Source organism: Pogona vitticeps, chromosome 4 (genome assembly GCF_051106095.1).
Source record: "Pogona vitticeps strain Pit_001003342236 chromosome 4, PviZW2.1, whole genome shotgun sequence".
Lineage (NCBI taxonomy): Eukaryota > Metazoa > Chordata > Lepidosauria > Squamata > Agamidae > Pogona > Pogona vitticeps.
Window position 1 is genome coordinate 205,589,859 of NC_135786.1, and position 14,649 is coordinate 205,604,507.

The 14,649-nt window shown below is 37.9% G+C and overlaps 1 long non-coding RNA gene across 3 annotated transcripts in view; it reads left to right on the forward strand.

Moving 5' to 3' along the window:
* The window catches only part of LOC140706400 (uncharacterized), a 40,503-nt gene that overhangs the window by 9,347 nt on the left and 16,507 nt on the right, over positions 1 to 14,649 (forward strand). For 2 of the 3 annotated variants that reach the window (XR_013544737.1, XR_013544738.1), the window contains exon 5: positions 1 to 14,649. This exon is cut by the window's right edge and continues 16,507 nt beyond it. This is a non-coding gene — a long non-coding RNA (uncharacterized LOC140706400). The other variant, XR_012086041.2, reaches the window with a different exon arrangement.

Consider the following 14,649-nt stretch of genomic DNA (forward strand, 5'->3'; position numbering starts at 1 on the left):
ACTTAATTATTAGCATTTGGAAGCACCTACGTTGGTGGCAACATTTGAAAAAAAAACTTTTTGAGGGCAGAATCATGTTGCATGCTGGGGAACTTTAGGTCCAGGTCCTTCTGTGTCCTTATACTACTGGAAGAAGCCCATTAGAAGACCTTGGATGTGACAAATCTCTCCTCTGCAAACAAGCCCTATGCATTCTCAATACCTTCTCGAGAAAGCTGAGAAGCCTTCCAAAGTAGAATTTCAAGTCCTCCCAAGGGCTGGAATGTGAGGGAAAAGACAAGAGTGTTCTGTTGTAAGCACACAGGGTGTGTGTGGGGAGGAAAGATGTCACCTCTTCTAAGATTCATCATGATCCAATAGAATCTTGACCTAGGAGTTATCATCCAAAGAAGTCATGCTGGATGGAGCATTCTTTCCCCCTTGACACAAAAAAATATGCTTAAAGAAAAATTTACCAAGTAGCGACTTACTAAGAGGTTCAGAGAACCAGTCGGTAAGCTGGCTTTTACAACTGTGCTATCAGATATTACAGATACTTCTCTCACACATCCACAGATTTCTGGTTAAAGGCTGAGGTATGGCAGACTCCTCCACATGGCTGAGTGGTGTGGATATCAGTTGTGGCTGATTTTCCAAGTGATTGTGTGGTAAGGAAATTGTTGTTTGGTGTTTTCATCTTGTTTTCAGAATGGTGGCTACTCTGGTGGAACAGTCTGAGATTTCACCACAATGCTGTACAAGCTACTTAGAAGCCTGGAAGGGAGTGGAGACATATGGTCCAGTCTTACTTTCACCCTTTGAAACTCTGTTGTAAATACATTGACAGGGAAAATCTGCAGTGGCAATGTAACCAAAGGAACACAATTATCAGCCTTCCCATCTGGGCAGACCTTGATAAGCTCATTCTCTTGAAGTTGACAGTTTCAACTGCAGACATACCCCACTGTGGGACCTTCCCCATCTATACACTGTTCTGAATGACAGAATATGTTTCCTGACATGATCATTCATAAAACTGTTTCAGGCATTATGGACAATATTTAGATACTGCTGGAAACACTTGTGCATGAGAACATCTCCATCTATGTGAAATCTGTTCACCAGATTGTTCTTCCCAAACATGGAGTTTTAGGATCCATGTCTGCAGCTGCCCAAAATGTGTGCTGTTGGCGCACAGACTCCCCATAAGGCAAGTACAAGCCATTGTGATCCATGTAGTGGATGGATTTAAAATGTTTTTTGCTGCCCACACAAACCAGAAGTGTTACTTGCAGTCTGCTTTGAAATATGTATATATTCATGTACACTCCACCCAATAACAAAATGTCTCCGGGTGGTTTACAAGTTAAAATAAAAATTGAAACCATAAAATATAAAAATGCAACATGAAAACCAAAATAAAGTGTAGAATAAAATCAGTGAAGGAGAATAAAATCAGTAACAGATCTTTAAAAGGACTCAGAATATCCAAGATAGAAAAGGCTTTTTTTTTTTTTTTTTTTTTTGGTAAATGCCCTCACCTGGTGTGAAAAAGACACTATGGATACAGCATTTGAATTGAACCATCATCTCACAACGCAATAGCTTTAGCCACATGAGAAGCCTATTGTCTGTAGCATCTGGGCATGAGTACTGCACATGCTTCCCTCTAAAGGACCGCCTTCTTCCATATGAGCCTGCCTGTCCTCTAGGATCAGGCCAGGAGGCCCTTCTGAAGGTGCCATCCCTGAAAGAGGTGAGGGGGATGGCATGTCGAAATAGGGCCTTCTCGGCTGTTGCCCTCCAACTTTGGAATGCCCTCCCTAGAGAGATCCGCCTGGCTCCAACACTCTTGGCTTTTCGGCACCAGGCAAAGACCTTTCTGTTTAGCCAGCATTTGAATTAAACAGTATTCCCTAGCTGGCCACATGAGCAGCAGGACTTATTAATATTAATGTTTTAAGAATTGTTTTAATATATGATATTTTATATTGTCTTTTAAAATGTTTTAAATGTTTTTAAGTTTTAATATTGTTGTACGCTGCCCAGAAGCCACTGGTAAAAATATTGTAAATAAATAAATAAAATATTTGCTACCCCAAATTTCTGCACACCTATAACAGGTGTGGTAATGTCACCTTCACTGCTGTATTGGATGCTAGAGGGTGAGGTTGTTTAAGGGGCTGTATGCTATTTAAAGCAAACCAGCCTGATTTACCCTATCTGCACTAATGCCCAGGTTGGAATCTGGTTGCCTTTTAGTCCTCACATGGCAACACAACGTTGCAATAAAGCTTCTCAAATGAAAAAGGTTATAAGAATACTGATTCCAGGATAAAAAGAATAGAAAATTATCTTTAAGCAGGGGAAAGGACTTGCTAGCCTTATATGCCTATTCATTGTTCTATTATTCTATGAAATGCATATTTTAGGATAAAATGCAAAAATTTGGGTATTGGTCATTGCATCCCTCCTACTACTTTTGTCAGAGATCGATGGCAAAATGGGTTTGAACAAACATCTGAAACTGACATGGCCTGGAAATAATAGGGTGTGTTCATACCTACTAAGGAGGAACAGTTTGCTATAGGAATAGGATCCTCATATAGCAAAATTATATTATATTTTATATAATTTTGTTCATATTATATATGAACAATGTCTTTGTATCCCTCCTGACAGTCAATTACAAAACAAAGGAACTTAATTTGCAAGCTATGGGAGGAGTGAAAAGCTCATTCTGTGAGACAGTAAAATGTTGTTCAGCCCTTAAGGAATTTCCTGTTCTGATGACATGTACCTAGAACATGGAATGACAAAAGTTACATCCAAATTTGTGTATCTCAACATAGTGTCCTGGGAGGATGTGCAGCATCAGCTTTTTGACCCTCAAGTTACAATATCTTAAGTAATTTTTGTACTGACACTAACCCACACTAAGAATTTGTCTTGCCATATGGCAATCACCGCTAGCAGACAGGGAGTGGGATGGAGGTGTTTGGAAAAATACAGAAGTCACAGAGAACATGTGGAAGAGAATATCTTCTCTGCCTGTTCAAAAATCTAGTACAAATGGTGTGGCATGTTTGTACTTGTGCATAAACCAATAGTACCAAATCATCTCTTCCGGAGCTACCATACTGAGAGCACTTAAAATGAGTCCTAGCAGCATTTTATCTTATTTGTTAAGGCAGAAATGAAGAAAATATGAAAAGGGGGCAAGAATAAGGAAGATAAAAAAATATTTAACAGCTGTGCAAAATCCACAGGCTTCAGGATTTTATTACCACTTATTCTAGACAAGCTGCATGTAAAGTTTGAAGGGGGGGGGACCCCGGCTGCAACAACCCCACTTTGTAAGCCTGTTACACTTGAAAGATTTGTTCAGAATGTCCAGTGGGAACCTGGAAATCGTAATAATTTGTAGTATCGATTGTGTGAAGCTATGCAGCTGGGGCCCCAAGTGAATAGACAGGAATAGACATTTTATTGATTAACTTTTACAGTCATATTTTCAAGGCTCTGCTGCAACATAATTTTCACTTCCCAGCTTTGTGCTGCTGCATCATGAAAGTTGGATTCTTCTCTCTTAACATTTACCCACTGGAGAAAAATAGTAGGGACTTGTCTTTTCCAGGACTGGCCATGGAATAGTGTGTACTGGTTGGTTCAGCAAGTCCTGTATTTATTTCCCATTCTGTGTATTTCAAGAGCCTATCAGATAAGGGAAGCATGATACTCAAGACATGAAATTTTTATGCAACTAACCAATTTATTTTAGTTTTTAACCTGACGATTGCTGCCATTTGTTTAAGACATTACCTGAGAACCAAATGTTTAGCATTGAAGTGAACGTCCCCACTGGAATTTGGCTTTGTGCTTCATAACCTTTTATTTTAATTCATTTCATTAAAAGAGACATTGAAAATCTAAAACACAGGCTTTAGGGAAAACTGCTTTGGATACCTAGCAGCTATTTTTAACAGGTTTTTGTATGCCAGATTCTCTGAAGTGCCATAACAACTTCTTGTTTAGGTTTCAACAAACTGAACTCAAAAGAAAAACAAAACATTTCTTAGTGTTGTGTGTACCGGTTTTTGTAAACGATTCTGTGTGCTAAATACAAGTTCTCTCCTCTTTTTGATGGCATTGCCCTTTTTACAGATTTTTTTTGGAGAAAGACAAATTATCCTTTATTTCCTTTTAGGAACCAACAGAAACAATATATTATATGTTGTAGAAAAGCAGCTGCCAGATTCTGATGAAAGCAGAGTTTTGGTCTAACATTGGAACTATTATGACAAGACAGAATCTTGCTCCTGTGGATATACTACAATCCATCATCCTTTTATTGAATCAGTGAGCAGCAAGTTTTTATTGTTTTCACAGGTACAATGAGCATTATGTACTCTTACAATATTTTTTCATCCTTACATCAATGAACATTATATATGTTCATGAAATATGATTCTCCTGATATATATATTTTGATACCCTTTTATTTATCATGTATTTATTGAAAGCATGTTTCTGCTGCGTTCCAGCTTCACTCTTCCAGTGGCTTATACAGTATATGATTGATAAAAACAAGACAGGCCTTACCACCAGGCTTACAACCTGAATGACTCCACACCAAAAGAAAGACAGGATCGGGTGGGAAGAGGGGGAAGATTTGGGCACCAGTTCTTAAGAGTTAAGTAATAGGGTTTTTAAAATATCCAGTTAGAATGGAATTGTTTTGTGCCCAAATATCCTGTATAATTTTCTCAAATTTTCAACACCTATGGAAAGTTTAGATGTCTGTTTTCATTTCCATGTGCGATGCAAATTTGATGACACAGACAGATATTTTGTACAATACATTGGCTGAAATCCTGTTGCTTAGTATAGTAAGTCTCACTAGAGGAAGCTCACTGAATCAGTGAAGACTTAGTGATTCAATTTCTCTGTAACCTCCATTGATTCAAATGAGCCTACTCTCATTGCAACTTACTTTAGTATAGTATGCTGCGACTGGAGTAGGCCTATTTGAAACAATGGAACTTATGGAGAAGTTAACTTACCAAATCTCCATTGATTCAGTGGGCCTTCTTTAGTATGGCGTAGTATACTAAGCAGGAGGATTTCAGCCATTATGCCTATGTCCATGATTTACTGATTTATATGTTCTGGGATAATCAAGTCTGTGGGATGGTTCAGTTGAATGCTGAGTGAATTCCTGCAAGGGCATTTGAGGCATTTCTAGATGCAAATGCAGATGAAATTAGTTTCAGATGACTTAGTCAATAGGGTTATATGATGCTGATACAGTTATCAAATAACATGAGCCCTTTGGAGTGGAGTTCACTTAATTAATTCAGTCATTAAATAAACTAAGGTAAAGGTAAAGGTTCCCCTTGACAATTTTTGTCCAGTCGTGTTCTAACCTAGGGGACGGTGCTCATCCCCGTTTCCAAGCCATAGAGCCAGCGTTTTATCTGAAGACAATCTTCCATGGTCACATGGCCAGTGCAACTTAGACACGGAACACTGTTACATTCCCACTGTGGTGGTCCCTATTTATCTATTAGTATTTGCATGCTTTCGAACCACTAGGTTGGCAGGAGCTGGGACAAGCAATGGGTGCTCACTCCGTCACATGGGTTCGATCTTACGACTGCTTGGTCTTCTGACCCTGCAGCACAGGCTTGTTCAGTTTAGCCCGCAGCGCCACCACTATATTTCCTAAAACCACGTGCATGTTAATTTGCATCTTAAATTTCTCTCAGCAAAACTTCACTTTAGCATTTGCCCCCATTATATTTTGCTTAAAATGGGAACTCCCTATGAGCATTGCATCATATGGCTACCTCAGTTTACATTACATAATGCACAGTATTTTTGGCTGAGAGTGCCTTTCAGCTAACCCAATATGTAGCCAATGCTTTCCTTTCTATTTTCGCTAAAACTTGGAATTTTAAATAACAGCATAAAGATAATAAGAATAAATAAATTACACAATTAATAACAGACTAATGCAGAAATCTGACTAGCAAGGAAGCATAATAGACATGGGCATGTCTTGTTTATCCCCTGTGACTGATACCGAAGTGGTACTGACTCTGCTCCTGAAGGCTGAGTTTAATTACGATGGCTGATCAGCTTTAAAAGATTTAAAAGCTGCAAGCTTTGCATTTTCTAGAAAGAAAGGATTTTACGGAACATTCAAGAGTTTGAAACATTGCCAGTAGGACCAGCTTTGCCATTGGGCAGAGTGAGTAGTGCTCGTTGACGAGCCAATCTGTGACGTTAGGTCTTGCCTGCTGCAAAAACAGTTTGGTCAAGGTGACCTTTCTGTCTTTTCCTAACCAGTTGTAGACAGACATGCCAGGTCACCTCGTCCATTTTGTCATATTTGTCAGGGCATTAGGCAACAATGTACTCTGTACTCTGACACAGATCACTTCAAATAACCCAAGAATACAGATTTTTGAAAGAACACTTCATATTAGTGACAGCAATACAAATGTAATATTCTAGGGTCAAAATGTACTAGATTGTTAAAAGCATGGTGGATTTCAGTATAGCTACTGGAATTCTGGAACAATCATTTTGAAGTTTTGAGGCATATAATAGCTAAACCAAAATTCCAGGTTTTCAATTTATAACCAGGTAGTCTAGTTATATTTTCAGAACTCTGTGTTTCAGAAGTACTAAGACAGTTGGCAGAATATTCAGGTTTTTTTGTTTGTTACTATTTTATGTCTATGTGATTAGATCTACATCTACCTTTGCATTTATATGAATTGCCTCAGATTACAAGGGATCTTATCTCTGAACTGTATGCTTTTACTCCGGAGTATGTGGCCGACACCCAACTCTACCTCTCCTTGCCAGCCAAATCCAAGGAAGCTGCTTCAGCTCTACGTCAGTGTTTGGTATCAGTAATGGACTGGATGAGGGTGAATAAATGGAAATTTAATCCAGATAAGACAGATGTGCTCCTGGTCAGTTGAAAGGCAGATCAAGAAAGAAGGATGCCGTTGGTACTGGATGGGATGGCAATCCCATTGTAAAAACAGGTGCACAGCTTGTGGATGCTCTTGGGTTCATCCCTGAGCCTGGATGTCCAGGTCTCAGCAGTAGCCAGGAGTGCATCTGCACAATTAAAACCAGTGTGCCAGCTATGTCCATTTCTTGAGAGATCTGATCTGGCTATTGTGACACACACCCTAATTACTTCCTGGCTGGATTACTGTGTATCATTGTGTGGAGCTGCTGATGGAAAGTGACAGGAAACTTCAATGGCTGACTGGGGCTGATTACAGGGATCACACAACCCCCCTGTTACAGCAACTCTACTGGCTGCCAATCAGTTTCCAGGCACAATTTAAACTGCTGGTTTTAACTTAAGAAGCTCTACATGGCCTGGGTCCAAGCTATCTCAAAGACTGTATCTCCCATTATGAACCAGCTCGGGTGTTAAGATCATCAGGAGAGGCCTTTCTCTCAGTCCCACCACCTTCACAGGTGTGTCTCTGATGGGGACACAGGAGAGAGCCCTCTCTGTTGCTGTTCCCAGACTTTGGAACTCCCTCCCACTGGAGAACAGGCCGGCTCCATCTTTGCTCTAGTATCTGTTGGGATGAGGAATCTAAAGTGGGATTTTCTGAAGTGCGAAGGATTAAACTTTTCTCTCTTTGTGCCATGATCCTGATCACCATGGCACCTATTTACTTTATAATAATAGCCAGCCATTTCACTAGTAATGTAACATTTATTTTGGCCCTGCGTAAATTCAGCTGTAGGACAATGCAGCATTTATTATTATTTGAAAACTATTTTTTAAAAAACACTTCACACCCTTAAATATGTACTTTTCCTAAATTTTATGTTTTTAAAATAGTACGTATTATGAATAAACATGCATTACCAGGTGCAACATAAATTGGAGGGATTTTCTGAGTCATTCAGTGCAACATCCTATGGTACCAAAAATCCTTGGAGGTGTGTCATGCTAGCCAAATGCCCAACTTGTCTCATCTTGAAATCCTCTGGAGGAAATTATTCTAAAATTTTTGCGAACAACTTTTTCCATTGATACATTTTGCACATGTAATAATCACTGTGTTCTCTTGGGATCCTGGAATGTATATTTGCAAAGAGAGGCCCAAATTACTTAAAGAGGAAAAAGGGAAACACAAAATTAACATAGACAAATGGACTTGTAAGAGTAAAATACAAATAGTCCAAAACGGGATTGATTTCTGCATAATGTGTTGGAGGAATCCCCTGTTATTGATCAACTTTTAAAGCCCATGCACAGCGCTTAAAAAGATAAAGTAAGCAAGGTCAGATAATCAAAGCATTTAAATAGTAAAAACAGCAACTGCCACTGTAGACTGCTAAAGTAAATCCATAATACAAATTGCTTTAGCAAGAAGTGGATGAGCAGCTGATCTTCCTATTGAACTTTTATACTGTTCAGTGACCACACAGGGAAAAGGATTGGGAGACATGGCTTAAAGATCAATATTGAGTGAGATGTAGTAGGGATTCATTCAGAACATGAAAGAATTGCAAGTATTAGAGAGTTGAGATATCTTTTGAGATGTCATCAAGTAAAGATTGTTTCGCTCAGTTAAGAAGACCATATGTGTCATATGAACAGTAGGCATTAGTCAAATTTCTCTTTTGTTTTCATTGATCCAGTATCTTTCACTAGTACAAACCAATCTATCGAGGTGAAACTTGAGAAACTTGATCTTTCTATATAGCTGCTTTTCCTACCTAGCATTCCAAGGTTGTGTACTGCAGCTCTCATAAGCCCTGGGCAGCATGGCTCATGCTGATGGGACCTGTAATCAGAAGTGTACAATTTGGGGGAGGAGATTCTATGGACAGCAACTTACATAGAGAATAAAAGTATTTCTTCTTCTTCTTTTTTGCAGATAAAAAAAAATCTACATGGCTTTATTCTCTTGCTTCAATACAATGCTTTTTAGAAGCAGAACCATATTAGTACCATCTTACAATTTATCTTCTACATCATGCTGTTTAGAATATGTTATCAGCCAAAGTTAAATAAATTTAAGTCACATTGTTCTCAGAGGAAATCCTGGTCTCCTGTAAAAAAGCAACAGAGTGCTGAGCTTGGACTGGATCGTGCCCATGATCTGTAATTGTAAATCATGTATTTGATGCAAGAATCATATTGATGGGACATTAGGATTTCTTATATATTTCACTTTAAAGATGTTATAACTATTCTGGGGATCTGGGCCATGAGACCATAACTCTATCTCATTTCAAACTATGGGCATATTGTTCCAAGAATATTTCAATTAAGATAATTAGGCCTCACCTTGAGTATTGTGTCCAGTTCTGGACACCACACACACTTCAAGAAAGATGCTAACAGACTGGAACAAATTCAGAGGAGGGTGACAAGGATGATCAGGGGGCTGGAAACCAAGCCTTATGAGGAAAGGCTGAAAGAACTGGGCATGTTTAGCTTTGAGAAAAGACTGAGGGGTGACATGATAGCACTTTTCAAATATTTGAAAGGATGTCTTATAGAGGTGGGACAGGATCTGTTCTCGATCATCACAGAGTGCAGGACACGTAACAATGGGCTCAAGTTAAAGGAAGCCAGATTTTGGTTGAATACCAGGAAAAACATTTTAACTGTTAGAGCAGTACGACAGTGGAACCAGTTACCTTGGGAGTTGGTGAGTACTCCAGCACTGCAGGCATTCAAGAAAAACTGAGATAATCACCTGGCAGATATGCTTTGATTGTATCTCTGCATTGAGCAGGGGGTTGAACTTGATGGCCTTGTAGGCCCCTTTGAACTTCACATTTCTATGATTCTATGATAATATGTACAATATACCTTATGGTGACATTTCCCTCCAGTATTGTTTATGTATTATTGTATATTAGAAGAGTTTCTCCACGGAATATGGAGTAATACCTGCTGGATTCAATCAAATCTTTCCTACATCATTCCAAACGTCTCCCGGACTAACTGTATGCAGAAAATTGTCTGTTAAATAGTTAGAACCATTTTAAATAACATGCTGGTTACTTAATGTTGCTTATTGAAATCAGGACAATTACAGCATGATCTGCTTCTATCCAAATTGATGACATAACTCCCATTGATTTATGTAACCACATGGTATGCCACCCTTTTGCCAAGCATCTCAGAACATAATCAAAAGACTTCACTGTATCCTTGGAATACCATGTCTCCCAACACACACTGAATTGATCTGATTTCTTTAGCTCAGCAGGCTTGAGTGAGGTTAGTACTTGGATGGGAGAGCCCTCAGTTTCTCCATGGGGTGCTATTAAAAAAACCCTGCCTGAAACTCTAAGCAACTGTGAGTCAGAATTAACAATATGTTATTAGTGTGAGTTAGGTGGAGAAATGCAGGCTCCTCCAGATCTACCCATCATGGTTGCAGGCTAAAGAAGCATCTGAATGCTCTAGCCATTACACCAATTGACTTTCAAATAGCCATGGAAAACAACTAGGATGGATTCAAGTTTCTTGTGAGCATATTTCCACTGATGTAATGCTGCCCTTGATGGAAAGGCTCAAGAGGTGATTTTCTGTCACTGTAGCTTTCTGTGCCCCCAAGGTATTGCAAAGGATGTGGGTGAACTCCCTTTTACTTCCAGCAGGAACCACCAACTTTCATGAACAGAGAAATGCTTTCAGTTTATGGAAAAGCAAGTTTGGATCAAAGCTTGAAATTGTAACTTTGAAAATTAATTCTTTATTGTCAAACATTAGGAATGGGGAGACTAATTCCTTGCTATCAATGTTCAAAACTGAAATACAGTAGTTTTATTTGTTGAATGCATGTTGAAAATTCATTAGTTGAACTCATTTAGACCAACTTGCTACCACAACGACCACCTTCATGGGATGTTCGCATTCTGATTCTAACCACCTACATCTATTTTCTGGTCTTCAGGAGAAATTCATTTTGCCTTCACACTCAATGAGCAAAAACAGAAGTAAGGATGGGAGAAGGAAAATAAGACATGAAACTATCTTTCCCATCAATTATTGTTCAATCAAATTAATTCATCTCACACTTATCTTTAATCTGAAGTGTGCTTTAACTTTTCATGGTACAGGGGATTCGTGGTCCGGATGTTAAACTCTAACATTGTTGCAATGGCCAGGACGCAGGGCATCACTAAGGCAGCTTTCAGTTCTTTCAATTCATTTATGTCTTCACCCGCTAATCTTGTCTGTACTAATTAATATCTGGCTACACTGTGCACTTGTGAACATTGGTAAAACACTACAAAAAATTAAGAATCTTGATACAACTCGAAGTGCAATCATATTCAAATTCCTTTCCCTGTTGTTTTATTACATTCTTGTGCACTAATAAATATTACAGAATACTAGCCTTCATCCAGTCATAACTACAATCACATAAGTGGTTAATTTACCTCACTGATAATGGCGGGGGTGGGAATGTCACCAAATGCAAATGAACTAAAATTGTGCATATAAAATATTCCATACAAAATTCTGAAAAAATCCAGACAGAAGGTCTAACACTTGGTTGCTCTCCTTCTTAAAGTTTGAAATAGTTTAGTGGAAATTTACATTTTGCTTTGCTATAATGAACAGCTATTTAGAACTATTATTGGCTCCATATTTGCAGTATGAATTGCTGATTACAGCAATTTTAGTAGTAAATTTGTGAAACAATATTCATACTTGTCAGAAAAAGGTCAACTTATTTGCATTCATTAGGAACCTGGAGGACCATGTTGCACGCTTTTTCCTTTGGGATGCGTACAGTTATTGATTTGTATACAGCCGTAGGAAAAATTAATTAGAATTATATTTCACTTACTACCAGAGGCTGTATAATATAAAAGTCATACATTAAAAAAGAATTAGCCAGAACCAGCAAATGAAAACAGTGTTGTTGGTTTCCGCAACATGGAACTTTTCCAGTAGAGATCTTATTTATAAGAGTCTGCTTTCATAACACATTCATAATTGTTTCTGAGAACTTTCATTTCAGTTTGTTTCTGTAGACAAAATTGGTTCTGATAGAGCAATGGATCTTAGAATTTGAAGAATGTCCTCACTTGGAGAGGTATGCCCTCATTTTTTCCTTACTGTAGTGGTTGCCCACAAAGGTATTGAGAGGATGTATGCAGAAATCCTATTCTATAACCCAAACGGCCCCAACTATTTGTAGAGCTAGTCACAATAGACTGTTCATGTGGAACGAAAAGAATTACAAAGAAAACCAAATTTCTAGCTGGGTGGAACTTAATTCTTCTGTTTTAGGGAATATGTAAAGTCTATCTTTATTTTGATAAATGGATTCTTAGCTAAAATGTTGTTTCTGTGTCAAAGGACATGTATGACCAAAAGGGACATTGGGTAATGGAATTTTATCTAGTTTGCTAAGGCAATGTAAGAAAAGCCCCACCCATATTTTTATCTCTAAATGTAGGAATGCAAATTTTATTTATTTATTTATTCCATTTATACCCCGCCTATCTGGTCATTGTGACCAAATTTTCACTTATTTCATCCTTGCAGGGGAGATTAAAAAGTCCCCCCCTCAATTGTCTAACAGAACACGAGTTTTTGTGAATTGTTTATTTTCAGATTCTTTTTGTGTGTGAAAAAAATTGCAGAAGTGGTTCTTGAACAAAAACCTTTACATTTTGCACTTTTAAAGAAAATCTTTGTGCACATAATGTTTCTGATGAAGAAAATGCTGTTCCTTTTGATCTCATGCGGGAGTGAAAAACTCAGGGCAGTTGATGTTTATTTATTTATTCATTCATATATTTTTGAGGGGTTGTCTTGATTTGTCAAGGCACAATTTTTGTTAAAGATGAGAAAAACTGGAAGAGCTTTATCTTCATAAAAGAAAAAGCAACACACTATTGTATTAAAGACTAGCTGTGGCTATGATGTTTAAGAATAACCATGTTTACATGGGAGGAACTTCCATGGGAAACAACAGGATTGAAGTTTTTGAACTAGTAACTGTGCTAGTCTGTGGAAGCATTTCATCAGGAAGCACAAAACAAAACAAACAAGCAAAACACAACAACAACAAAAGACATTATGACTAACTGCTATATTTTAGTGTAAGCTTTCATGGAACGTATCCACTTCATCAGACATAAAATTCAGAATGCAGAGACTACATGGTAGAACATTCATGCAAAGCTCTTAAGATAAAGGGACAGTCGTGTTTGGTTACATTTTTCACCTAGAAATGATTCAAGACCCCTGTTTGGTATTCAGTTCTTTTGAAGCTTGGTTCTATAAACAGCAAAAATGATTAAAGGAAACAACAACAACAAATATGTAATGTAGAGAATGACAGACTTTACCTTTGAGCCTTGTTCTGAAAAGGTGGGTCTGGTTAGCTGGAAAGGAAAATAACAGTAGATAACAACATAATATATTTGATAATGGCTTAAGAAGCCTTGGCTAATGTTTAATCTGTTGAGATGGGTGTTCAGCATATGTATATATTTTATCTGAACTGTTTTCCTTTCGATTCTGGTTATGTTCTTAAATATTAACGAATATGTCAAATTCAAATATTTCTGAATTAAAATGCACATTCAGCAGCAACAGGGAATGAGAGATGTGTGAATCCTAGTCACTTCATTATGTGGCTTTTGTAGTTTTCAAGAACCATAAAGGATGTGTTGCCATATTTTTATTTGGTCTAAAAATGGTTTGGAACTAATGAATCACATCCCCAAGAAATATAATTTGCCCACTAGGAAGCATATTGTTATCACTGGTCTAAGGAATCTCGTGCTAGCTGCCTGTAGTTACAGTTTACATTAGCCTAGACCAGCTGAAGTCATAATGCTGTTTTGATTCTACTTCTGCCTGCATCTTTCTTGCTTGCTTGCTGCTAGCCTCCTTCAACTGCTTAACTTCAGCCACTTGGGCCTCAATACATTAGGAAAATAAAATAATGAAGTTGGAAGGGGCCTATACAGCCATCAAGTCCAACCCCCTGCTCAATTCAGGAATACAAATCAAAGATATCTGCCAGGTGGTTGTCTAAATTTCTCTTGAATGCCTCCAGTGATGGAGCACTCACCACTTCTCAAGGCACATCTCTGCTCAATAAGACGGTTTCTTTGCTTTAACCCTGGTTAGGACTACTACATCGCTTCCCTAAGGATATATTTTTCAGATTTGCCACAATGCTGTGCCTGTAGCTACAAACTCATCACCTGATCCTGTCAAGTCAATGTCAGGTTTTTTTTTAAGTCACGGGAATAGAAGCCCTCTTCCAAATTTCCCTCTCCCCAAATGTAAATAAATAAATAAATAAATAAATGTGATATTTCTTTGATTGATTCATTAAGCCTAGAGGTGCTTTGACTCAAGGACATATAATTTAAAATAGTAACAATTATTTTAAGGACCTGAAAACATTTATTTTTCTTCATAGTGTATGGCGCTTGTTTGTATTCAGAATACTTCTTACAGCATCAGCAGCTAAAACCATAACTATCAAAATCCATCTGAAGGAACCTGCTTAATGTCTATCAAAGCATGGTATGTATACTTTGAGTAGGTGATGTTTAATCATCTACTTAGCTCTTAATCCTGGGAGAAAGCTAGTGTAGAAATAAAATAAATAAAATTGA